This window comes from Pelodiscus sinensis, chromosome 6 (assembly GCF_049634645.1).
Source record: "Pelodiscus sinensis isolate JC-2024 chromosome 6, ASM4963464v1, whole genome shotgun sequence".
In the NCBI taxonomy this organism is placed as follows: Eukaryota; Metazoa; Chordata; order Testudines; family Trionychidae; genus Pelodiscus; species Pelodiscus sinensis.
The window spans coordinates 93,925,636-93,952,528 of record NC_134716.1 but is presented as its reverse complement, the minus strand read 5'-3'; the positions used below and the strand labels follow the sequence as shown (position 1 = coordinate 93,952,528).

Sequence of the window (26,893 nt, the reverse complement as noted above, 5' to 3'; positions counted from 1 at the left end):
GGCAAGAGCGGTACCCAGCCGGGGTGCACCCAAGGACAGTCGCTCAGAGGCTGCGGGAAGCATGCCAGAGGTGGCTAGAGCCTGAGAGATGGACCAGCACTCAACTTGTCGATATGATAGTTTTAGAGCAGTTCCTCCAAATTCTCCCTGGGGACCCCCAGAAGTGGGTGCACCGCCAACAGCCCTCGACCTTGACCAATGCAGTCACACTAATGGAGGCATATATGGCGGTGGAGGGAGCGGGAAAAGGGCCCCGGAACCCAGGGAGGGGACAAGTCCAACACCCCCCAGATGGGCGGGCCAGGACCCCACACGGAGGCCAAAGTCGAGGCCTAGGGGGAGCGGAGAGGATAAGCCGGGGGTACATAACCCCCAGAAGGGAAGAACCCCCAGAGGAAGGGAGGAAGGGAGAGAGGACCTCGGGCAAAGAGGAGTCCACGGATCAGCCTGGATTGGGGGTCAGCAATAAGGGAGCATGTTATGAATGTGGTCAGGAGGGACATTTCCGGCAAGAATGCCCCTTTATGGACTGCTCATTCGGGCAGATGGTGGCCCCGCAGCTGAGGGCCCGGCCGCAAGAAAATGGGAAAGTTTTAGCGAGGCTGGAGGTGGAGGGACAAGCATTCTGGGCGCTGGTAGACTCAGGCTGTGTCCAAACCATGGTCTGGGCCTCGCTAGTTCCCCGGCCTGAATCCCCAGGAGTTCCTGTATGGATGAAATGTGTCCACGGGGACATCTGCCCCTACCCCACAGCTTGGGTAAGGCTGTCAGATGGGCAGGAGGCGGCAGTATGCCAGGTGGCCTTAGCCGATAACCTGGAGTACCCGGTATTGTTGGGGCAAGACTGGCCGGGCTTTCGGTGGTTAATTGAGACCTGGACCCCACGGCCTGTCAGAGGGCCCAAGGCTGACGGGGTAGAAAGTGTGCTAGCTAACTGCCTCCTGGAACAAAACCCTGACCCGAGCGTGGATACTATAGAGGGGCCTGGAGGAGCGCCAGCAGTTCCCCCAGAACCAGGATTGAGCTGGGGAGATGAGATGCCGAGTGACTTCATGCAGGAGCAACACGAAGACCTGGCACTGAGCCGAGCCTGGGAACAGGCCGTGGAAGGAGGCGACGAGATGATGAAGACGAGAAGGTGAGGCAGGGATCGTACTTCGTGGTGCAGGGGGACCGTTTGTACTGTATAATGAAAGCAGGGGAGGGGCCGGGATCCTCCGGCAGTTGTTAGTGCCGACGTCATCCCAGCAGAGAGTCCTATAACTGGCACACTCCAACCCATGGACCGGCCACTTAGGGAGAGAGAGAGCCTTACAACAGATAACTCAAAGGTTCTTCTGGCCGGGGGTACACAAGGAGGTAAGGGACTTTTGCAATTCGTGCCCGGAATGTCAGCTCGTCTGCCCCCGGGAGGTGGCAAAAGCCCCTCTGGTCCCCCTTCCCGTGATAGGGGTGCCCTTCGACCACGCTGCCTTAGACCTGGTAGGCCCCCTCAAGCGGTCAAAGGCGGGGTACCAGCACATAATGGTACTGGTGGATTACACCACCCGGTACCCCGAGGCCGTACTGCTAAAAAACACCACTGCCCAAACCTTGGCTGGAGAACTGGTGAAGATTTTTTCCCGCATCGGGATCCCCTGCAAGATCCTAATGGATCAAGGGACAAATGTCTCCTCTAAACTCATAACCGAATTGTGCCGTCTCCTTCAGATTAAAACACTCCGAACCTCGGTTTATCACCTGCAGACAGATGGGTTGGTGGAGCGCTTCAACCGCACCTTAAAGGCCATGCTCCGCCGCTTTATGGAGAGCGACCCCCACGAGTGGGATAAATTATTGCCCGCCCTCCTATTTGCCATCCAGGAAGTCCCCCAGGCCTCCACCGGATTTTCCCCATTCGAGCTCCTATACGGGAGGCAACCCTGGGGGATCTTAGACCTAGCAAAGGAAACGTGGGAGGAGCAGAAGACTAGGGTCCGGGGAACAGTGGCCTATGTCCTCCGCCTCAGAGAAAAATTACAAAAGCTCAGGGAACTGGCAGAGGCTAACCTAAAACAGGCCCAAGGCAAACAGATCTTTTATTATATCTGGGACGCCCAGTCCCGGGAATTAAGCCCGGTGACAGGGTCCTTCTTCTTTTACCCTCCAGCGAGTCGAAGTTATTGGCAAAATGGCAGGGACCCTTTGACGTTATCTGCAAGGTGGGGCCCGTGGATTACGAGGTAAGCTTGGTAGGAAAGAAGAGGGGTAAGCAGGTCTATCACGTTAATCTGTTAAAAAAGTGAAACCCAAGAGAAAACCTATTCCTGGACCCCCAACCCCAACCCACTGAGTTAGGGCCATGGGCCAGGGACCTGGAGGCGACCCCAACCCTATATGTAGGGCCCGACCTAACCCCAGACCAGAGGCGGGTGGTGTTGGAGCTGCTCCAAGAATTTAAGACGGTGGTTTGGAGGGAGCCAGGGCATACGAATTGGATCAGCCACCACATAGCCACTAAGCCTGGATGTAAGGTCTGAGAGCTGGTGCGCCCCCTCCCTAGGAAACTGTGGGACACCGTAAGGGAGGAGATCCAAAAGATGCTGCAACTAGGGGTAATAGAGGAGTCACGCAGTGATTGGTGTAGCTCCATTGTCCTAGTCCCGAAATCCGATGGGTCGATAATTTTTAGCATTAACTTTTCGAAAGTTGATAGTATCTCCCGGTTTGACGCTTACCCCATGCCTACAGTGGATGAGCTATTGGAACGCTTGGGGCAGGCGCAGTACATCTCGACTCTGGACCTTACAAAGGGGGTATTGGCAAATTCCCCTGACTCCAGTCTCAAAGGAGAGGACAGCCTTTTCCACCCCATTTGGTCTGTACCAGCTTAGGACCATGCCATTTGGACTTCACAGGGCTGCGGCAACTTTCCAAAGGCTTATGGATCGAGTGCTCAGGAGACACTAGCCATATGCCGCAGCTTACATCGATGATATAACTGTGTATAGCAGGACCTGAGCCGACCACCTCCAACATTTATAGGTGGTCCTGGAGGCTTTGCAGCAGGCAGGGCTTACGGCCAACCCCAAGAATGTCATATAGGACAGAATGAAGTGACTTACTTAGGGTTTACGGTGGGGAAGGGCCAGCTAAGGCCTCTAGCAAGTAAAGTGCAGGCCTTGGCGGAATACCAACCGCCTAAGATGAAAAAACAGGTCAGGCAATTCCTGGGACTAGCTGGATATTATCAGCGGTTTATCCCGAACTTTGCATCAATAGACGCGCCATTGATGGACTTGATAAAAAAGGGCAACCCAAAACAGGTAGTCTGGACCAAACAGGGTAGGCAGGCCTTTCAGCAGTTGAGGACAGTATTAACACAGGCCCCGGTATTGAGGCAACCAGATTTTTCAAAAGAATTCATTTTATAGACTGACGCATCCACCGTGGGGCTGGGAGCTGTGTTGGCACAGCAGATGGACGAGCATGAACACCCCATAGCCTATCTGAGCCGCAAACTGTTCCCCCGTGAACAACGTTACGCCACGATTGAAAAAGAAGCTTTGGCAGCCAAATGAGCAATATAGACCCTGAGGTATTATCTGTCCGGGAACCCGTTCAAACTAATAACAAATCATGCGCCACTACGATGGATACAAGTGATGAAAGAATCAAATCCTAGGGTGATGAGATGGTACCTCGCACTACAACCTTATAAGTTCGAGGTACAACATCACCCCGGTGCGAGACACAAAAATGCAACTTCTTCTCCCGAATAATGGAAGAGGAAGAAAGTATGGTCAGCAAGATGGTGAGTAACTTAAAGAGGGGGGGTATGATGTGGCGCTGGGATCTGCTGACACAGAGCACCCAGCACCCCGCACTCTCCGGCATGCTGAGGGCAAGGGGGGCACCGGCAGGGATACCGTGGGGCCTCCCACGGTCGCAGAAGGCACCGGGAGTGGGAGATGCAGTGGCGCATGGACAGCCCTCTGGCTCACGTGCAGCACCTTCATGGGAGTGGCTGGCGGCCCAGATGTCACCACGGGGTTCCCCGCCGCTGACGACATCAGCCCACACCCCAGGGCGAGGGGTGGGGCTTTGAGAGGCGGGCTTCTCAAAAGATGCCCAGGGAAGGCCCGCACGAGGAGAGGAAAGCAGCCGGACAGGCGCAGAGAGGGGAAGTCGCTCCAGCCAGAACCCGGCGAGTGGAGCACTGACTGGATGCCCACCGGAGGTGTGGGGGGAAGACAGCACCCGCCGGGGAGGGGATCAGGCAGACGAGGAGGAGGAAACGGCCCAGGACAGGGGCTGGAGACGGCGGCACCGCCTCCACCAGACATCCCTGGAGGGTTGGTGAGTTACAGGGGAATCCCCACCAACCAGGAAGTGCTAGTACCTGGCTGCCTTTAGGGTCCTGGGTCGGAACCCAGAGCAGGGTGGGCCCGCGTCCCTCTTGTTCCTCATGCCAGAGTGGACGTTTCTAAGACTCTGTGGACTCCTCGTCGAGCCACGAACTCTAGGTTCTAGGGGAACTGGTAAGGGAAGCACGGGTGAGGGGAATGTACATGGGTGGACAACCCCGATGATGACCGGGCTGTAAGCCTGCGGGGGGGCCCAACCCGTGACAGGAAGAAAGGGGAGAATTACAAATAAAGACTATCTTAAGGTGTCTGAAAGCTACTTTGGTCTGGGCAAGTACTCAGCGGTACCAAGGCTGACTTTTCTGTTACTCGTTTGTATTATGCCACACTAAAACAAGTTTACCAAACCAAACAAAAGAGCAGAGCAATTAAATATAAAACAGGTGTCTTTGCAGAATATTTGCTTACTGAAAAAAAGACAATGTGGTGGCTAAGGAAGAATGGAAGGCATACCTGTGTATGAACTTAGAACAAAATCAGTAAAATGTTATTACAAGGACAAGTTTCTTAATTATTGTTGCCCTGATATTTTCTTTTGCAGAAGATTCTGCTTATGGAATGGTTGCTGAAATGAAACTAGGGTTCCAACGAGGAGAAAAGTTTGATTTTCTATTAAAAAATAGAAAAAATAATATAACAAAAAAGTCTAAAATATACCTAATAGCTCCCCCCCCCCCCCCAAAAAAAAAGGCTGGACTAAAGGCTATGTAGTTTAAGTTTTAATTTTCAGTCATAGAATCATAGGACTGGAAGGGACCTCAAGAGGTCATCGAGTCAAGCCCCCCGCCCTCAAGGCAGGACCAAGCTCCATCTACATCATCCCTGACAGATGTCTATCTAACCTGTTCTTAAATATCTCCAGAGAGAGAGATTCCACCACCTCCCTTGGCAATTTATTCCAATAATTGACCACCCTGACAGTTAGGAATTTTTTCCTAATGTCCAATCTAAACCTCCCCTCTGCACTTTAAGCCCATTACTCCTTGTCCTGTCCTCAGAAAGCAAGAGGAACAAATTTTCTCCTTCCTCCTTGTGACACCCTTTTAGATATTTGAAAACCGCTACCATGTCCCCCCTTAATCTTCTTTTTTCCAAACTAAACAAGTCCAGTTCATGAATCCTGGCTTCTCAGGTCATGTTCTCTAGACCTTTAATCATTCTTGTCGCTCTTCTCTGTACCCTTTCCAATTTCTCCACATCTTTCTTGAAATGTGGCACCCAGAACTGGACACAGTACTCCAGCTGAGGCCTAACTAGTGCAGAGTAGAGCGGCAGAATGACTTCACGAGTTTTGCTTACAACACACCTGTTGATACAACCTAGAATCATATTTGCTTTTTTTGCAACAGCATCACACTGTTGACTCATATTCAACTTGTGGTCCACTATGACCCCTAGATCCCTTTCTGCCATGCTCCTTCCTAGACAGTCACTTCCCATCTTGTATGTATGGAACTGATTGTTCCTTCCTAAGTGGAGCACTTTGCATTTCTCTTTATTAAACCTCATCCTGTTTACCTCTGACCATTTCTCTAACTTGCTAAGGTCATTTTGAATTATGTCCCTATCCTCCAAAGAAGTCGCAACCCCACCCAGTTTGGTATCATCTGCAAACTTGCGTCATTCCTCACGTTGTAGTTGTTGTAGGTTTCCTTGTGAGCGTGTTATTTGTCAGCAGTCTTACTTGACTGTTTACTTCTTTTCTACTCCCTCTTTAAACCAGTATGAATCTGAGCAAGCCCCGGGCCACTGCATCCATCCACCCCATACTGGATATTCTTCCTGCCCATTCAAAACCACTATATACATCTCCCAGATCATCATTTCCACCTTGATTTCCCTGTACCATTCCAGCTCAATCCTGTGTTCCCCAATCGTTCTCTGACCCAGCCCCAACATGCACCCTACTCTCCTTACCCCAGCTCCAGCCACAGCACACAAAGCTCGCTGGAGATGAGAGGTGGCTAGAAGTGTCCAAAAATAAGAATCCTGGCTCAAATTAATACTCATTTCCATTTTTTTCTCATCTATAACACCAAAATCCCTTAGCACTAGAGTCAGTGGTATTGGACGCAGCCCAGAGATTAAATCCTGACCAGGGGACATTTACATTTTATTTTCAGAGTAACTCCTTTCTGCACGGGATGTGTATTTTAGTCAGAGGGAAATATGTTGTAGCCTTTATACTTGCCATTTTCATAGGCACCATGAAGTCATCTTCAGCGCATGGTCCCTCTCTAGGCCCAGTCTGACTGCTATAAGGCCAAGCCAGACATTTTCACTCCTCGCTCAGCCTGCTCCTCAGACTACAAGCCCCAGCTTCCTTTGGGCTGGTTCATGCCAATCACAGGCAAGGCAGAAGCACACAGGTTGGTAGGGCGTATAGGCAGCTGCTTCTCTCTGGGGCTGTGGAGAGAAGGAGATGGCCAAGCTCCACCCTAGCTGGGGAAGGGAAAGATGCAAGAGGAGCACAAGAGGAAGGTATCTGTTTCTGACTGTCTCAAAACTGCTGAGGCCGAGCAGGGTGAGGTGGGACCGGAGTGTGCTCCCAAGTCACCCACGGAGCTGACGCCTGAGGGAGCTAGTGCCTGCATGAGCTCCAAGGGTATGTCTACACTACCCCGCTAGTTCGAACTAGCGGGGTAATGTATGCATACCGAACTTGCTAATGAAGCCCGGGATTTGAATTTCCCGGGCTTCATTAGCATAAAGCCGGCGCCACCATTTTTAAAAGCCGGCTAGTGCGAACCCCGTGCCGCCGGCTACACGCGGCACGGGCTAGATAGTTCGAACTACGTAGCCATTCCAAACTATCTGTACACCTCGTTCCATGAGGTGTACAGATAGTTCGGAATAGCTAGCTAGTTCGAACTATCTAGCCTGTGCTGCGTGTAGCCGCGCGGCACGGGGTTCGCACTAGCCGGCTTTTAAAAATGGCGGCGCCAGCTTTATGCTAATGAAGCCCAGGAAATTCAAATCCCGGGCTTCATTAGCAAGTTCGGTATGCATACATTACCCCGCTAGTTCGAACTAGCGGGGTAGTGTAGACATACCCCAAGAGAGCAGCAGCTGGGGGGCTCTGCAAGTGTTACTTGTCCCCTGGCTTTGCTGTGCAACCAGGAAGTTCCCGGATCCTGGTATTCCCATCAAAACCACAAAGAAGTTTCACAATGTTGCTATGCACTGAAACCACTCAGTTTCACAAAGAGTTTGTCTACACTGAAATTAGAGGTGTCACAGAAGCACATATATAGACACCCAAGCTTGCTTTGATCTAACTAGCTTTAATAATTGTAGTGAAGCTACAGCAGCATGGGCTAGGAGCTAAGACATATACCCAGGATTTAGGGGATGAGGGAGCAGTACAGTTTAAGCTGCAGTGGCTTAATTTATGTTGTTATTCAAATGAGGTAGATCACAGCAAGCTTGGATATGTCTGTGTGCTGCAGTTGTAACTACCATGATACAGATCTGAAGCTGGGACCTCTGTAGCTTAGGGTAGGAGCTACTACTGCTTGAGCTAATAGCCAAATAGCACTCAACTTGGGCTGTAGAGCTTACTTGTTCTTATCTTTCATTATAAGTGGTCTAAGTGCCACCACATAGGAGAGTGAACCACACTAGATGTGTGGGTTACAGAGTCACACATTTGATATCCACATGTCACACTATATGGTTCTACTATAATATATATTTATTTTTGGAAAACTCATGTGGTAGCTTTCATGGCGTCCAAGGAATTAAAAAGAATAATGAAAGGGTTTAACACTTTCCTGTACCTTTTTTATAATTATGAAAGGTATAAAATAACTAAGAGCAAGTAATGCTTATTACAGAAGAAAATGAATGAGGATATTTCTATTACATTTTAAATGTTCAAAACAATGGAGAGTATGTGTAGCCAGACAGGAACCCCCCTTGTAACATCCATTTTTGCTTGCCTGGATATGCAGGCTCAGTGACCGTGAATGGCTGTAAACAGAGATATGCCAATTGCTGACCAAGAGGCTGCCGAGGAGTACCCTTGACTAAAACCCATATTGATACGAACACACAGCCGTCCGCGGGGGGAGGAATCTCCTGCCCAGCAAAGACTATCCGGCACTCCTAATTTAGCTATCTTTCTCTCTTACAAGTGTAAATTAAGTTGAAACTTGCTTCTAAGAACTGGTGCCACAGAAACGGACCAGTACAATTTGGCATCTTAGATAAGAAAGAGGATATGGGCCCCTATGGGTATAAAGATGGGTCCAGCAGCACACTTACTCTGAGTGTCAATCTACCATCTATCTGCTGGTCAGGTTAGGTGTTTGACTTCCCGAGGTTCCACAGGGACGCCCACCTTGTATTAGTCTTTCCTAGGAATTGAGGGACCGGCCCTGGCCTGACACGCTGGGACCGAGAGGCACAGAAGGGGGTAAAACTTGTACCTGGATGTGGTCCTTTGTCTTAAGTGTACACATAGACTTAAAGCTCTTTAAAGATTAAGCTGTCACTTGGTACCATTATTTCTATTTTCTATCTTTATTTTCTTTATAACCATTTTTTAAGATCTGTATTTGCTAGCAGTTAAGAAATAGAGCAATAGCCATTGTAACCATATGATTTATAAGCCTTTTTAATAAACCTGTAACTGGTTAAGTTTTAACCTGACTCCTTCAGTTGCTGTAACAGAACTAAGCACAATTTAAAAGAACTTCAGCCGGTCATAAGGGACAGATATAGGAAGAGCTTGTGTGTTTTGGATCGTGTCACTCCCAGGTGACCGATCCATTGGGGCATCTCTCAGTCTTCCCTAGACTGCCTGCTGCGCAGGGATCCTGTATCCTAGCAGCTGAAATCTGAGCTGTAATAAGCTCTTCCTATAAACTCTGGGGCATCTGTCAGCCTGTTGTCTGCCCTCTGCGACGGGACCCTGGTCCTAGTGGTAAAGTCACGGACATTAAACCTTTTCTCGGTAAAACACACACACACTCACACACACACACACTGCCCTGACCATCGGCTGACAGTATGTAAATGAATCTACACTCTTAGGGGCCAGTCCATCTGTTACAGAAATAAATAAAAGTCTTTCCATAGATTAATAAAGTTGGGTATGACCATTGATATGTAAAATCTTAATGCAGAATCCATCACTGAATACATACCATGGAGGATATCAAATACATGAGCTGTGTCCAGGCTACTCAGAACTTTGCCTTACCTACCATTGCTTTACAAAAAGTAGCACAAAATAGACAATCTCAAATGAACTCACATCTCAAATGAATTCTCAAATGAACTCACACTGAAAAATGACAAAAGATAAAAACAGCATATCACCTGTAGGCGACCCCTTTTCACAAAGGACTGATTCTGTATCTGATCTCTCAGTCCTCATCCTCAAAAGGAAACCTGCGCAATACTTTCAAAAGATGAGCCTGGAAGCCTACATTTATAAATTTGCTAAGCACTAAAAATCACAGACTGAATAGAGACATTCAATTTAGGCTTAGTACAACAATCTATACCACATTCCCTTTTTCCCCCCGCCCTCCTCCCCCACCGGGCCACCAAACAACTTTCCTTCCACCTTCTTTCCTCCCTAGGAATATAGGGATATGAATGGGACACTTCCCCTTTACTGGCCCCTTGAAATATGTATTAGCTACTTAAGCTAAACAATCTGTTCACCTTCTGTTTAACACCATAAGTAAACTGCTCCAATTTACTTTTAGTGATCCAGATGAACATATTGTTACACTGAAGCATCAGTATCCTATATTTAATGAAGTAGGAAACCAACTCCCACATTAAATGAAATGAACATTTCTCAGATAAATGTATTTTGCAAATATAAATATCCTCATTTTAAAAGTCAATATTTATTCTTATAATTTCATACAGCATAAAACTTAGCTCTCTGTAATTACAGAGAATTTCAGATCACATGACTAATCTGAAGATGTAAAAATGAAGCAATCATTGGAAGAAAAATTAAAAATACGATGTTACCGTCACTATAAATGCTATTTTGAAATATATATGAATTATTTGTTTAAATTATTTCATGGATAGTTCTTAAAGGACACTAGTCCAACAATATTTATAAAGTTCACAAAAATATTTGTATCTTTCAGGGACTGAAAGCATGCAAATCATTACAATTTTCAGGTGCCAACAACACTTAGAATGCAGTAGTAAACAAAGCAACAAAAAGCTGCCAGACAAACCTCGTAAATATTATTGCTGTTATAAAGGCTACCACCACATTCTGATGAGCTGTTTTTGTTAGTATGTCAATTCTGAAAATACCACAGCCCTCATTTATCTTGGGCTGCAAGTTGGTTCTTAGGGCACAACTAAGGTGAATAACAGATCAAAAGAGAGCTTTCAAACTGAGCAAAAGATCAAAGATGTGACTTGGGATTAAAAGAATATTACATTCTGTTAGAGCTGCTACCAGTTTTTGCCAAGGTTTGGGAAGTGATTATTTTTTTCAGGACCTAGAACTGTAGCCACAGAAACTTTAGGTCTCACTAGTTATACCAGCAGGGGGTGATGTGGTATCTCATGCTACCAGTTCATTAGTGACAACAGTAGAACGGAATTCATGCCTTCTCCTTTTGGATAAAACAGCCTCCAGATCACCAAACACATGGTGGGAGCTATAAGCCTGAGATGGAAGATAGGGAAGAGGAGGTTACTCATCTGTGCAGTAACTAACATTCTTTGAGATGGTTGTCCCTGTGGGTGCTCCACTGTGGATGTTTTCAGTGCCACATACTTATAATTGGAGATTTAAAGCAACAGTACCCCAGGTTATGACATGTGTGCAGTGCCGTCTTGCGACGCTGAGAGGCATAACCAAAGCACACCATCAATCATCCCTCTGTTCCTTCTCCACCACAAAGAACTACATCAGACTCCAAAGCACAGGGAAGGCGTAGGGTACTGGAGCATCCACATGGATAACCATCTCCAAGAACATCTGCCTCTTCTTCATCGAGGAGTGTCCCTGTAGGTGCTCAATTTTAGGTGACTATGGAGCAGTTATTTACTGGATTGAAAGGAGGGGCTTTGAAGGCTATGCATGTACATTAGAGAGTACAGCAGTGCCAAAATGTGTGTCCTGATTGGCATTATTTTCTATGGCATGCCTTAGTAAATGTGTGTGTCAAAGCCCATATGACTGCTTTGCATTTGTCCAGAATTAAGACCGTATTTAGGAATGCTATGGAGGTAACTATTGTTTGGTAAATGTGTTTGTATTTTGCCTAGTGCAGGAATACCATTTTTGGAGCAGCAGAGATGGATACATGATGATATCCATTTTGAAAGTCTTTCAATAGATATGTTTTGGTCCATGGAACATTCTGCTCCAGAGATAAAAAGTCAGAGTGATTTTCTAAAAGATTTTATCCTTTGTAGAAAAATGCCAATGCCTTATGTGTGTTGAGGGCATGAAGAAGAACGTTGTTGGCATTGGAATGAGGCTTTGAATAGAAGATAGATAAGTTCAATGTTTGGTTAAAGGGGAAGAGCCGACTTTGGGGAGGAATTTTGGGTGTGATTTTAGGATGACTGTCTTGTAGGAAACTAATATAAAGTAAATCTACCATAAGGGCTGCTCCCTTTGGGTATATCTACACAGCAAAGTTATTTCAAAATAACAGCCGTTATTTCAAAATAACTTTACTAGCGTCTACACAGCCAAACCGCTGTTTTGAAATTAATTCCATGAGCAATTACGCCAAATTCAAAATAGCTATTTTGAAATAAGTGCTTTGTAGACACTTATTTCAAAATAGGGGGCCTCTAGCCTTCCCAGGGTGCCCTGGTGGCCACTCCAACCTCAACCAAGAACACTCCTCTCCCTCCCCAGTCCCCAGAGCCCTTAAAAGGGTTGACTCTGGCCACAGTGCCTGTGCCAGCTCCAAGCCTGTCAGCCCAGAGCTAGCAGTCACTGCCCCTGACCCAGTGGCCCCAAAACATGAGCCAGCAAGCCACTGGCAGCCAGCCCTCCACCGCTCCCCAGGAGCAGTCTGCCAGCTCCAAGGAACCTGCCAGGGCCTGGAGAAGGCGAGCGCCTTCCTGGTCCAGGGTGGAGATCATGGATCTTATTCAGGTTTGGGGGGGATGCACTAGATGGAGGAATGCAGCCTCTGTGGCAGAATAGCTGCCAGCCTGGCCACCAAAGGCCACATGTGAACCCAGGAGCAGTTTTGCATGAAAATCAAGTTGGTCCAGTGAGACCCCCAACCATGAACCCTGAGCTTCCCCTCCCTTTCCTCCCCTTGCTTCCCCCTTCCAGCTCCCTCCTCCCAGGTTTCGCCCTCCCCTCTCCCACCCTCTATTCTCCCCTCTCCCGCCTCCCTTCCCCAGTCTCACCAGAGTTTCATCCCCCTCCCCCAACCAGTTTTGTTAAATAAAGAGAACTTGTGTTCATGAAAATACATATATTTTATTTGACATCAGGAAAGGGGGTTAGGGAGGGGTAAGTGGAAGGATGTGAGGGAGGAATGAGGTACAAGCCTCCAGTGGGGAAGACAAAGGAGGCTCTTAGTGCTCCTCAGGGTGGAAGCTCCCCTCTGGACCTCCCGGATGGCTGCCTGCAGAAAGTGCAGCCAGGCTCGCAGCAACGCGTCCACGAGAAGCACCAGAGTGCCCAGAGGCAGCTCTGGCTCCATGTTGCAGAGTTCTGTGGTGTCCCAAGTGAGGGCAATCAGAGCACGCAGAGACAAAATGCTTTGCTGTCCCTCATCGAAGTAGGCAAGCAAGTAGGGAAAGCTGAGAAATGGCTGTCCAGGGAGGTTCCCTTTAAGCACAGGCCTCAGATAGCCTCAGGCAGCAGCCACACAAAGTAACTCCTGACCTGATGCCCTGCCAGACCTGGTTCCAGCCGGCCTTAAATGCAATTCAGCATCCACTAAGTGTGGACGCACTATTTTGAAATAGCAATACGCTATTTCTAAATGCATTTTGTGTGTACACACGTTATTTTGAAATAACTTATTTCGAAATAACTATTTCGAAATAAGATATTTTCATATAATGCTGTAGCGTAGGCATACCCTTAATGACTTTCCTGGCTGTGGCAATGGCAATGAGAGAGGCAATCTTGATTGATAGATGTAATAATGAACAAGTGGTCATGAGTTTGAACTGTTATAATAATAGAATCATAGAACTGGAAGAGACCTCAGGAGGTTATCAAGTCCAGCCCTTTGCCGAAGGCAGGACCAATCCCAACTAAATCAACCCAGCCAGCGCTTTGCTACCACCTCCCTAGGTAACCCATTCCAGTGCTTCACTACTCTCCTAGTGAAATAGTTTTTCCTAATATCCAACCTAGCCTCTCCTACTGTAACTTGAGACCATTGCTCCTTGTATTGCCTTTCATCACTACTGTGAACTGCCTTTCTCCATCCTCTTTGGAACCTCCCTTCAGGAAGTTGAAGGCTGCTATCAAATCCACCCTCCCTCTTCTCTTCTGCAGACTAAACAAACCCAAATCCCTCAGTCTCTCCTCATAGGTCATGCGCTCCAGCCCCCTAATCATTTTGGTCGCCGTCTCCTAGACCCTTTCCAATGCGTCCACATCCTTTCTATAGTGGGGGGCCCAGAACTGGACACAGTACTCCAGATATTGCCTCACCAGAGCCAAATAAAGGGGAATAATCACTTCTCTGGATCTGCTGGCAATGCTCCTCCTAATGCACCTTAATATGCCATTAGCCTTCTTGGCTACAAGGGCACACTGTTGACTCATATCCAGCTTCTCATCCACTGTAATCCCCAGGTCCTTTTCTGCAGAACTGCTACTTAGCTGTTCAGTCCCCAGCCTGTAACAATGCTTGGGATTCTTCTGTCCCAAGTGCAGGACTCTACGCTTATCCTTGTTGAACCTCATCAGATTTCTTTCGGCCCAATCCTCTACGCTGTCCAGATCACTCTGGACCCTATCCCTGCCCTCCAGCATATCTACCTCTCCCCCTAGTTTAGTGTCATCTGCTAACTTGCTGAGGGTGCAATCCATCCTCTCATTCAGGTCATTAATAAAGATGTTGAACAAAACCAGTCCTAGAACAGATCCTTGGGGCACTCTGCTAGAAACCGACTGCCAACCTGACATCTAGCCGTTGATCGCTACCCATTGGGCCCGACAGTCTAGCCAGCTTTCTATCCATCTTATCATCCATTTATCTAATCCATATTCCCTTAACTTGCTGGCAAGAATATTGTCGGAGACCACATCAAAAGCTTTGCTAAAGTCAAGGTATATCACATCCACTGACTTTCCCATATCTACAGAGCCAGTTATCTCATCATAGAAACTCATTAGATTGGTCAGGCATTACTTGTCCTTCGTGAATCCTTGTTGACTATTCCTGATCACTTTCCCCTTCCAAGTGCTTCAAAATGGATTCCTTGAGGATCCCCTCCATGATTTTTCCAGGGACTGAGGTAAGGCTGACTGGTCTTTAGTTCCCTGGATTGTCCTTCTTCCCTTTTTTAAAGATGGGCACTACATTTGCCTTTTTCCAGTCATCCAGGTTCTCTCCTGATCTCCACAAGTTTTCAAAGATAATGGCCAAAGGCTCCACAATGACATTTGCCAACTCTCTCAGTACCCTTGGATGCATTAAATCTGGGACTATAGATTTGTGTACATTTAGCTTTTCTAAATAGTTCCTATGTTGTTCTTTCCCCACCAAGGACTATCCACCTCTTCCCATTTTGCATTGCCTAGTGCATTTGCCCGGGAGCAGACCTTGTCTGTAAAGACAGAGGCCAAGAAAGCATTGAGTACTTCAGCTTTTCTCACATCATCAGTCACTAGGTTACCTCCCTCATCCAATAAGGGCCCCACACCCTCTCTGATCACCTTCTTATTGCTAATCTCTGTAGAAACCTTTCTTGTTATCCTTCACATCCCTTGCTAGCTGCAATTCCAGTTGTGCTTTTGCCTTCCTGATAACTCCCCTGCATTCTCAAGTAATATATTTATACTCCTCCCTAATCATCTGTCCAAGTTTCCACTTCTTGTAAGCTTCCTTTTTGTGTTTAAGCTCACCAAGGATGTCCCCAGTAAGCCAATCTGGTCACCTACAATATTTACTTTTCTTGCTGCACATTGGGATGGTTTCTTCCTGTGCCTTTGATAAGGCTTCTTTAAAATACTGCCAGCTCTCCTGGACTCCTTTCCCCTTCATGTAAGTATCCCAGGGAATCCTGCCCATCAGTTCTATGAGGGAGTCAAAGTCTGCTTTTCTGAAGTCCAGGGTATATATTTTTCTACTCCCCTTTCTTCCGTTGGTCAGGATCCTGAAATCTACCATCTCATGATCACTGCTTCCCAGGTTGTCACCCACATCTGCTTCCCCTGTTATGAGGGTCCTGACTGCAAGGTTGAGATTCCATAATGGTGCTAGCTGCTTTATTGGAGGGAAGTTGTTATTTGGTCCCTCAAAAATCATTTTGTTGTTTGGTACATGAACACCATGTGGCCATTATCCTGTTGTATTCTCCCAAGATTGTGGCTAGGTGTACTTTGATCAAGGTATTAGCCAGGTCTTGTTTCTTTAAAGTCCAGAATCTTATAAAGTGGTGCAGAATGCAGAGAGATAGATTGAGATTCCACCCAGGTCACCATTTTTGGGAGTAAGTGTGACTTGTGGTAGGTTTAAGGATTATTTGTTTCACGTCTTCAGAGAAGGGCAGATCAGAAGTAGCTACCCCTTCAGCAGCCATGCCATTCTGTCAGAGCAGAATCTCGGGATGGAGTATTCACCCCACGTCCTGGTTAAGAAGATGTGGAGTGTGAGGAAGGGGGAGGTACCATGGTTTGTTGATTCAGGTAAGGATACCATGTCTGTCTTGGCTAAGTTGCTGCAATTATTATCATTCATGCCTTGTCTTGTATGATTTTTGAAGGACTTAGATGAGTATCGGGATCAGAGGAAAAGCGTATATGTGGCGATAGTCCCATTTGAGGAGAAGAGCATCCTCCTTGGAATTCATTCCTAGACCTGCTCTGGAGCCATATTTGAGGGATTTTCAATTGTATTGGGTCACAAATAAGTCTATGTCCAGATAGCCCCAGGCGTGGAATATGTCCTGGATGACCTGCAGGTGAATCTGACATTCGTGTGTGTGATGAAAGTATTTGCTTATGTGTACAGCTATCATGTTTTGGTGTCCCAGCAGGTAGCTTGCAGAAATTTCTATTTGATGATTTATGCATCATTACCAAATGTTGATGGCTTCTACTATAGATGTATAAGTATGTTCCTCCTTAGCAGTTTATGTAGAACATGCATGCTGTGGTGTTTATAAGTATTTTGATCAATCTGTTGCAGATAAGGGAAAGGAAATGTTCACATGCATATCTGACAGCACAGAGCTAGCACACGTTGATATGGTCTGACATCTCATGAGGCATTCAACTGCCTTGGAGAGTGTGGTTATTGAAATGTGGCCCCCAGCCCTCCAGAAACGTGCAACAGGGTAGGTGTTATATGTTGGAAGGGTACCCCGGTACACAGATTTTGTGGCTGTGGCTACTACTCTAGGGAACATTTTACTTTGTTTGAAACACTGAGGGAGTTGTCTGGATGATGTTTGTGTAGAATATAACAGGACCAGAGCCATCCTTGGAGGCAATGAATGCGGAGTCTGGCAAGTCTGACTACATAAATTGTTGCTGACGTTCACTAGAAGTTGTAGGCATTGTCTGGCTGAGACCTGAGGACCATAATGGTAGTGGCTAGGTTGGTGAGGGCCAGGAAACAATGCTGTGGAACTCTGGTGAACATTTGTGTGCAGTCTTGCATAGTGCCGATAAACTTCAGTTGTTGTGTGGGCAAGAGTTGAGACTTTTGATCATTTGATCATTTAGAATCCCCAAAAAATGAAAAGCTTGAGTAACAGATTCATATTTTTAATTGATTTTTGCAGGGGTGGATGTCACGTCATTGCATTTAAAAGTGAGCAGACAGATCACTGTTGTACCCACTAGTGGCATTTGCCCCAAATTCTGTACAAAGTGGGCCATGTGAGATGTCAAATGAAAGCTTATGCTTTGTTGATTCTATGTATGATACTCATGTACTTGTATGACTTTTTTATGTGGAGTTATGAATATGGGCTCTGTTCTTTTATTGTAAATGTTCTCTGTCTAGGAGGGAGCAATGGGCCTGGACTGCCTATTCCACCCTGCATCTTTCTGAAGTCACAAATTTAAAACAGAAAAACTGAAGATGAAAATATCACAAGATGAAGTTCAACTTAGTAATATTTTATACTTACCTATCATGCCTTTTATTCAATTATCTCAGAACACTTTTACAGAGGTTAGTAACTGCTGTATTTCTAGCCATATTTTATACACAACACCACTCAGACACAGAGAAGTTAATTGACATGTCCAAGGCCCACAGTTAGCAAGTGACAAAGTCAGGAAATGATCCTAGATGACCTAACTTCTATTTCCCAACTAACTACTAAACTACACTGCTTCCTTCAGCCTTCCTGTGCACATGAACTCAAGGTGACCTTCAAATTTTAAAATACAGTGGATAATTTTCCATTTAAGAAGAGATGACCCAACAATTCTGAACTACTGTTCTAGTTAATGAAATACCACTGGGTCTCTTCAGAAAAATAGTGTACTACAATGAAGTAGTCTTAAAGAGTTGCAGTGGTAATTACAAAGAAACACTGCTTTAAAAATATGTTTATCAACAATATTTTATGTTCTGTGTTTTCCTTTTAGCTGATCCAGCCCTATCCAATTCCCTCCTCGCCTCTCTCAGTCCTCCCCCATCCAAAAAAAAAATTGAACTAACATGACATTTGCTACTACTACCACATTGTTCACTCTGTGCTTTCTGTTCCTTTCCCACCCAGTCTTCTCTGTCTTGTCTCTTTAGACTGTAAGTTCTTTGTGGGACAGTCTGCTACTCTTTTGTAAAATGTCTAGCACAGTAGGCTCCCATTGTTGTTTTGGTGTTACACATCACTGTAATAAATATAATTAATAAAAATTCTAGTAATATATTATAAAACATACTAATTCTCTTTGCCATTTATGGGTTGGGGGGGGATAATGGGGATGGGAGATGTTAATTTTTCATTTCCCTCATCTTGGATAATTAAACCACACTGTTCTGCTTTCATTTTGGTTATAACAAATTCACTTCTCTTGTTCTTATGATCTAGCACAGTGCAGTTACCCATGTGTTTGAGTTTTCTGCAGGCAAAGCTTAAAAAACTACAGAGGAAAACTTTTAAAATGTTTTCATGGAGTGGGTTTGAAAAATCATGACCAGTTTTTCAAATTATACTCCAGTGCATTTTGTAAAAACTCTTCTAGACAATCTAATTTAAACCAGTGTTATTTAACTGTATCCTTTCAATGCAATATTGTATAACACCCATTTCCATCTAGAAACTGTAAACAGCTTTTCTCCAGTTTTCTGATTTTATAATTTTTTCAAAAATTTGAAACATCCATCATACCATTCAGCTCATCCACAGGGAATTTATCCATCCATCCATGAAACATTTTTAAAGAGATGTTCTTTAGACGAACAGCTTGAATTATATAGTAGTACTAAACCCACAAAATTAAACAAACCCGTCTCTGGAAAGTCACCAAAATGAACTGATGCGTTCCTAAAGACTTACATTCTTTTCCAAATTGTTTGTGTAAAATACAAATTATACTGAAATACCAAGCATGTATGTACATTTCTTTATAATGAAAACAGCAACACTGCTACACTGCTTGAGATTTAAGTTGAAAGTTAAAACCTATGAGAGGTTCTAGAAAACCTGATCTTTCCGAAATTTCTTCAATATCTTTAAACATTAAATAGAATTTGTTACAGTCCATTTTGTTTTTATATTCAATAGTGTCTTGTTTTCAATCAGAATGTTTTACTTTGTGTATACATTTATGCTGACAACAAATATCTATTAACTAAACTTCCTTACACCACTTATGTTCCTTACTTCAGAAAAATAAATGAATCTGAAGCATTTGTTTTCTAGAACATAAGATGAAAATAACTATTACAAACCCTTGAATTATGAAGTATGGTTTAGGCAAAACAGTGTTATTGTGTTAATAAAATATAGGAGACAAATGGAATAGATAAAGTTAATAAAACAATGTTCATGACGAATGTTAAGCTCCTACACATATATTCTGAATAATATTTAACTACTAAAAACTCCAAAATAGCACAAAAAGTGATGGGAAAAGCAACAACAGCATTTTTTTCTTGGCTTCTCACCCTCTCACTTACTGATCTGTAGAGTACTACGTATATGAAAAATTGAGAATGTGTTAAGATCAGTCACAATATGGGAAAATGCTGAATACTCATGACATTTTATGATTTACACCAGTTACACTTCTTTACTTGTTTCAAGTAAAGCATCAACAATATTCTCGAAAACTAAAATTCCTAAGATGTATATGTTTTTCTATTAAATATCATAAAATGTTCAAATGATTATTAAAATAGAAAATAGTTCATTCTTACATATTTGTTCACAAGTCTCACACAGGGTTAAAATTAATGTAATGATGGACAAGCACAAACTCACATGAGGGATACAAAGATTTACTGGTGGAACTGTTACTTAAAAGATATTTGAGAAAGACTTTAATACAAGCAAAAATAAAATTTTAAATTTTAGTTGTTGAATTTATTTTATGTCCTGTTTATAAAATGGAGACCAGAGATGCTGTTGTGCAGAAAGAGAGTAACAGAGGTGCAAGATATGTATGTCTCACAGTTTACCAAAGGGGCACAATCAAACCATGCACAAGGCCATAATTCTCTGGTATTTATTCACAGAACATGTCGTACTGTAAGAGCCTGACCATTCAAATTAGAAAAAAATCTTATCAATATTTAATTACAGTTCAATGTACTATTAAGTAAGTTCCTTTTCCCACATCCCAATACAAACACTTTATTTACAATGTCCACCTAATTTTCAGATTCAGAAAAAAGGTGTGTTTTTTCTAACTAAAGGAAGTGGTTCCACTTGCTGCAAATGAAAATCATAAATTGAACTACATCCTGTCAGTTTTATAGCAAAACTGTCCACTGATTGCAACAAAGAGTTCAGTTTCAAAACTGGTATCACTCTATAGACCATAAACTGCAAAGTAAGCACCATTTAATTGCACACAGCAAAATAATATATTGCTTGCTTAACAGGAGACAATAGACTAATAAATGATGGACTCCTCCCTCTTGCTAAAAATCTTTATTCTGATTCTCCATCAGCCCATTAATCCTAGCAAGTCTCTAACCCTGGATCTGTTACTCCACTGGCCTTCACACAAAACAGTTACTATTGGAACCTTATGTTGACAGAACAGGTTTCATCCTTCCTTCCCATTCTCAGCGCCAACATTTTACACCCCTAAGATGTCACTGTAGTGAAAGCAGTAGTGCATCTTTTAGATTCTCTTTAATGAGGAGCAGGTAGAAAGGAGAATGAAAGCTAGGGCTCTGTGATGGGTGATGTGTTCATTCATTACACAGTCTCCTGAAGGTTTCTGGGGAAGATAATTGTACATTTTGCTCTCAAACTTTCCTGAGACAGCCACGTGGGGTTTTATTTTTGGAGGGGTGGGGGTAGGGATAAGGGGGGCAGCTGTGTGGGGATTGTAAAAGCCTTTCCCTACTTATATGATAAAGAGACACGTTCTCCGGAGGATCCTCTTGCCCATCCAACTACAGTCTGACTCAGGACTCAGCTGCTGAGTGAGTGCCCCCCAATTCCAAAGTGTCTTGACACAGCACACAGCTTCCCCCCCCCCCACGCCCACCTACGCCCTTGTTACAGCCTCTCTCGCCTCAGTCCTAGTGTTTCTCCTTAGCCCCTTGCCCAAAAGCCCTCCCCTCCAGGAGGTCTCAGCTCTGTCCTGGTGCCTCGCACCCCATCTCCTCACTTCTTTCCTGTCGCTCCATCCCCTTTCCATGCACTCCTCTCGGTCCCTGCCATTCTCCCCTCCCTCCACTCGCCACTGCCCTGGTGCCCCCCTCAGCAACGGCCCTTCCTGTCAAACAGCCCCGGGGGCAGAAGGGATTTGGGGGGGTGGCTGGGAGGCGGTGGCGGGAACCCCACAGCCGGGGGGGGGGGGAGGGCGAATGGCGGGAGCTCGCCCCCTCGGGCAGCGCGCCCCAGCCCCTTCCTACCGTCGGAGTCCCTGGAAGGACGAGGGCCAGGACATCCGGGATTTCTTCAAGCCGGGCCGGTGGCCGGTCTCCACGGCGTACGAGGCGCGGTCCATGGCTCGGCAGTGCAGGTAGCGCTCCGTGTCCGAGTAGCCGCGGTGCCTCACCCGGCTGCCGCCGCCGGCCGAGAAGCGGCCCCGGGAGGCTGGCGGCGGCGGCGGCTGGGAGCACTGGGGCGGCGGCTGCCGGAGCTGCTCGTGCCGCCACAGATGTTTGGGGGCTTTGAGGCTCCCCCCGCCGCCGGCCCTGTCGCCGCTGCTGGCCAGCGCGGACAAGCAGCTGCCGCCGTCCTCTGCCTCCATGCTCACCGCTTCGCCGCGGACAGGGCACCTCCGCGCTGCAGGCAGGCGGCCGCTGAGGCTGCTGCTGCCGCTTCCCGAGCAGCAGGGAGCTGGTGAGCCGCCCTTCGCGCAGACTGCCGCCCTCCCTTCAGCAGCCCCGCGGGGGGGAACTGCGCTGAAAAGTTGGACAGCTCCTGCCTCACTTGCCCGGATCCCGGGAGGAGCAGCGGCCGCAGGGAGCAAGAGCTGCTGTTCCTGTCCCAGCAAACCCACTCGGGGGCACTCCGGGAGAGCAGGATGAAGCCTCGTGGCTTGCAGCGCTTTGAGCCGAGCTGGAGCGCTGGGGCGAACAAAGCGAAGAACAGCCTGGAGCAAGCAATGGAGAAAGCGCTACAGCCAGATCTATCTGCGAGAGTGAAGCTGGCACTACTAACGACCCAGCCCAGGCAGAGGGATGGACTAAATATGACCTAAGAGGAGTTTCTATTGCTAATTTATGTGATTTTTCTCGTCCTTTAAAAGCTCCTTGGAGATTTTTCTCTTGCTTCTTGAAGCCAGGCGTAAGAAGCTTGCATTAGACTGGCATTTTGATGCTCGTCTGTCTGCTTTGTATTGCTCTCCCAATAGGACTCTCAGTAGAAAGTGACTTCAGGTAGCAAAGTAGCACAGAGTGGATGTCGCTGCTAAATTGACTTTGGGTAAAAATGGAACCTCAAGCTTTTAACTCCTTCGCTTCTCACCACTATATTGTAATATTTATCGTTCCTACAGCAGGCTCTGAAGTCCTCTGCTCCCACTTTGAATCTTCCCCTCGCCTTTCTTCCCCGATGATTAAGCTCTCTCTTCTCTCTGCGAGTAATCCTGGCTGTGAATCAACGCGAGGAAGGTTTAATTATAGCGATGCTGTGCCTGCTGCTAGAGTGAAGGTTGAATCAAGCCTTTCCATTATAACCCACGAGTTTCGGGAGTTTGTAACTGCATGTAGAGAAATCACTCAGCTGAAATTTACAATACAGTAACCTCAGCTCAGGAAGGATTTTTTTTCAAATCGAGTTATTTTAAAATGTCAGTCTGATACGTTTTGCAGTCTTGTGCACTATATAAGAACAGCTATACTTATAGCACTCAATAACAATTTGATAAAAATTAATTTGTGGAGGCTTTCATATACAATATGAATTAGATATTTTGATTGAATTTTTTAAAATAATAGTATTTGAATACACTTTTTTATCTGGCAATAATTTTCAAATCTGGCATATCATTAATAAACATAGCATTATTGTGATAAACACGATAGAATATAAAACCATTAATGAATATTAAAATATCTTTCCTATCTACTTCATCAACTAATTATTATGTTTTCCAGAATACCAGTAACAGAGCATGCAAAGTAACATGCAAGTATTTGTCCTACTTTATAAGACAGTGCACTTGTTTTCTCACAATAAGGTGAATGAGTATTCACTCAAACTGCTCCAAGTAAGTATTCTCACCCACTGTTTCTGATCCCTGTAGCAAACCTATACGATTCATTCTATTTTTCCATCTTCCCTCCATTATTCCTTTGCAAGTGCATCTACTATTCCTGGGCAAAACACCCCACATTGACTTCCTTTTCACATCTGTAGATTTACTACCCAGAGCCCTAACACTGAAGCCCAAGTTTGACCCTCTGTTAACTCTTCACTTTTCCCACAAATCTCCCTCCAAAATGTTATTTAATTCCCTTCCCTTTAACTAATCATATTTATGTCTTTACCCCCAAGCACCTTTTTTCAGGCATAAGCTGTGTCAACACAAAGATGGTTTGTTGGCATATCTATACTGGCAACCCTTTCCTTGTGTGGACTAAGCCTCCATTCCCATTCGTTCCTTGGTCTTTCTAATGAAACTGTCAACATTGGAGTCAATTGGTACCATATAGATAATGATGGTATTTGTTAAATGGTCACTCTTCCTCTAGGAGTTGAACTAAGGGGTTCCAACTATTTCATATAGGCCGCTGGTGACAACTTTCAGACACTACTAACAAAGTGTGTGTTATTGGACATGCAAAACAATTTTCTGTCCCAGTTCCCCAAGTTTTTCTATTCCAATCCACCTCACTACTTCTGCCTTATTTCTCCATCTGTTCACCATATCACCATCCAAGAAGTGAATTCATTGTTGAATCTCATATCTCAATTTTTATATGAAACAATAAAGAACTGTGAAATGTTTCTTCTGCCTTCCCCACTGCCAACAAAATGGGCTCCACCATCTTATAGTTTTTTTATCTTAAATCCATAAACAATAGATCATGATCTTATTATGCACTTCAAACTGTAAAAACTAATAAAAATATTTTAATTTTAACAGAGTACCTGTTTGATAAAGGTGCAACTTTGATCTGTTTAATCTAACTACTAGCAATGACTAAGGTTCATGGTATTTGTTTTAAAAGAGAATCTGTGGTTGCTGTTTAACATTTTTAGACAATTTCTACACACACACAAAATAATGAAAGCCCAAGTCAAATACTGATAAACATTAGGTAAGTAACTGAAGAAAAAGGTCTACTGGGGGAATCAGTCTTGAGGTTTATTGTAGCATCTATGATCAGTTTTAACAGCTGACAATTTATTCATAGGTCCATTTGGCCAGTGCAAATAAATAAATACATACACAAACAACCCCTCATAATGTGTCCCTGTTTAGAAAAATTTGGGCAACACATCAGTAGAAATAACAAATAAGAAAGGTACAAGACCAAAGCCAACTTGGTTTGAAATTAATTTATTGATTTGATAGAAGTTAGTGAACCTAGCAGTTCTATGACTTTCTAGATTCTCCAAGCCCTAGAACATCAGGTATCCTGATTCCTTAGTAAGTCAATCTATAATGGAAGGCCTCCTTTTGTAATGTATATCTGCCCCACCTACCCGCTGGGGTAGGAATTCGTATTTGGCATATTTGCCTTTCTAATATTCACACAGTGCTGTATACCTACAACAGTAAATACATACAGAATGGCCTTAATTTGGTGCCATTCTACTTTGTGGCAGCTCAACAGGCTGGGTAGGAGGGAAACATGCTTTACATATATTAAAAAATAAACAAGATGGACAGGAATATTTTAGTGCTTTGAGGAAGGAACTTTTATTGTAAAGGATACCTTTGGGGAATGGGAGGGAAAGATTCTTAGAGTGATGGGCACCACTACAAGAAAAGAGAGACAAGGCAAAGCAAAGGATAAAATTTTCAAAAATTGCTCAGTGACTTAGGAACTTGTGTCCTATTTGTGAACAGATTTAGTCATGTAGAAGTTTTCAATGAGTTAGGCACCTAAGTCACTTTTGAAAAAGAGGACTACGTGAACATTTTCAGAAGTGCTTAAGACAATTAAATTAGCAACAGTGGAGGGCATATATCTTTAGATTGTGAACTCTTTGGAATAGGGATTTAACACATAGCAAGAAGTGGCCAGTAATACAAAGTCATTTTAATAATTTATAATTTGCACATATTAGTCTCTCTAGTTGACATGCCAATTTTTGAAGTTCACCGGAAAATTTAAGTTACTCCAGCTGTCAGGAGAGAAAAAGCAATGGCTAAAATAAACAACCTTCATAATAGCTTCAGAAAGAGATGATTTCACCAAGGACATATAATCAAAATTCTGCTCTCTTATTTTGCCTTGTAAGGTTGTTGTTCTGATTCCTCGCCCAGACCATTTCATGCCCATTCCTAAGGATATGGTTTATTAATTTAAACAAAGCTTGGCAGTGTAATGAAAAATAAAGCTATTCCTTTGACCAACAGAGGATGCAGAGCCTTTCACTCTACACCTCTCTCTTTGCTCTAGGACTAGTCACAGGAAAAAATCACCTTTCTTTCAGCAGCTTCCCACCAACTGAGTTCTCAGTCTTTTATAAGGATCACCTGTCCTCCTCAGCAGGATCTGATTATTGAACAAGGCTGGCCGGCCCATATACCCTGTCCTTAAAGGGGCAGGTCAGTCTGTTACACATTTGTTTACAAGTTTTTTCTAGAGCTAATGAAAAACTAGATAGCTGGAAAAGACCCCACCTCTAAGTAAAAAACAGGACTATGTAGCACTTTAAAGACTAATAAGATGGTTTAATAGGTGATGAGCTTTCATGGGCCAGAGCCCTGGCCCACAAAAGCTCATCACCTAATAAACCATCTTGTTAGTCTTCAAAGTGCTACATAGTCCTGTTTTTTGTTTCAGCTACACCAGACTAACACGGCTACATTTCTATCACCTCTAAGTAGGCTTTCCAGACCTTGCATTTTTAAAGGGACACTCTCCTATTTAAGAACAATGAGAAGTCCTGTGGCATCTTATAAACTAACAGATGTATTGAAGAATAAGCTTTCATGGGCAGAGACCCAATTCGTCAGATGCATCTTTGCTCATGAAAGCTTATGCTCCAATACATCTGTTAGTCTATAAGGTGCCACAAGACTTCTCATTGTTCTTGCCGATTTAGACTAACATGGCTACCCCTCTGATACTACTTCCCTATTTAAGACCTCTTGCATATGTCCCAACATTTTCTTAAAAACAGGCCAATTATCCAAAATTTTCTGCCCCTTCCGTCAGTACTATCTGGTCTTGCCACTGGCTAGCTACCTGCTAACCACCTACCCTATCACAAACAGTGAGCGGGAGGGTCCAGGGACTGCCAATGAAGGTGCATGTGCAAGGCTGGTGATGGGACAAAGTTAAAGTAGGACCAGCCACTCTGGGTATGTCTACACTACCCCGCTAGTTCGTAGTGGAACGAGGTGTACCGGTAGTTCGGAATAGGAATCCTAGTCCGAACTACCTAGTTCAAGCCCCGTGTAGCCGCGCTGCACGGAGTTCGAACCAGCGGGGTTTTAAAAATGGCGGCTCCCCGCTTATGCAAATGAAGCCCGGGAAATTCAAATCCCGGGCTTCATTTGC

The 26,893-nt window shown here is 44.8% G+C and overlaps 1 protein-coding gene across 5 annotated transcripts in view; it reads right to left on the bottom strand.

Moving 5' to 3' along the window:
• PDE4D (phosphodiesterase 4D) overlaps positions 1-26,893 on the bottom strand; it is a 1,060,501-nt gene that overhangs the window by 693,081 nt on the left and 340,527 nt on the right. The window lies entirely within an intron of this gene.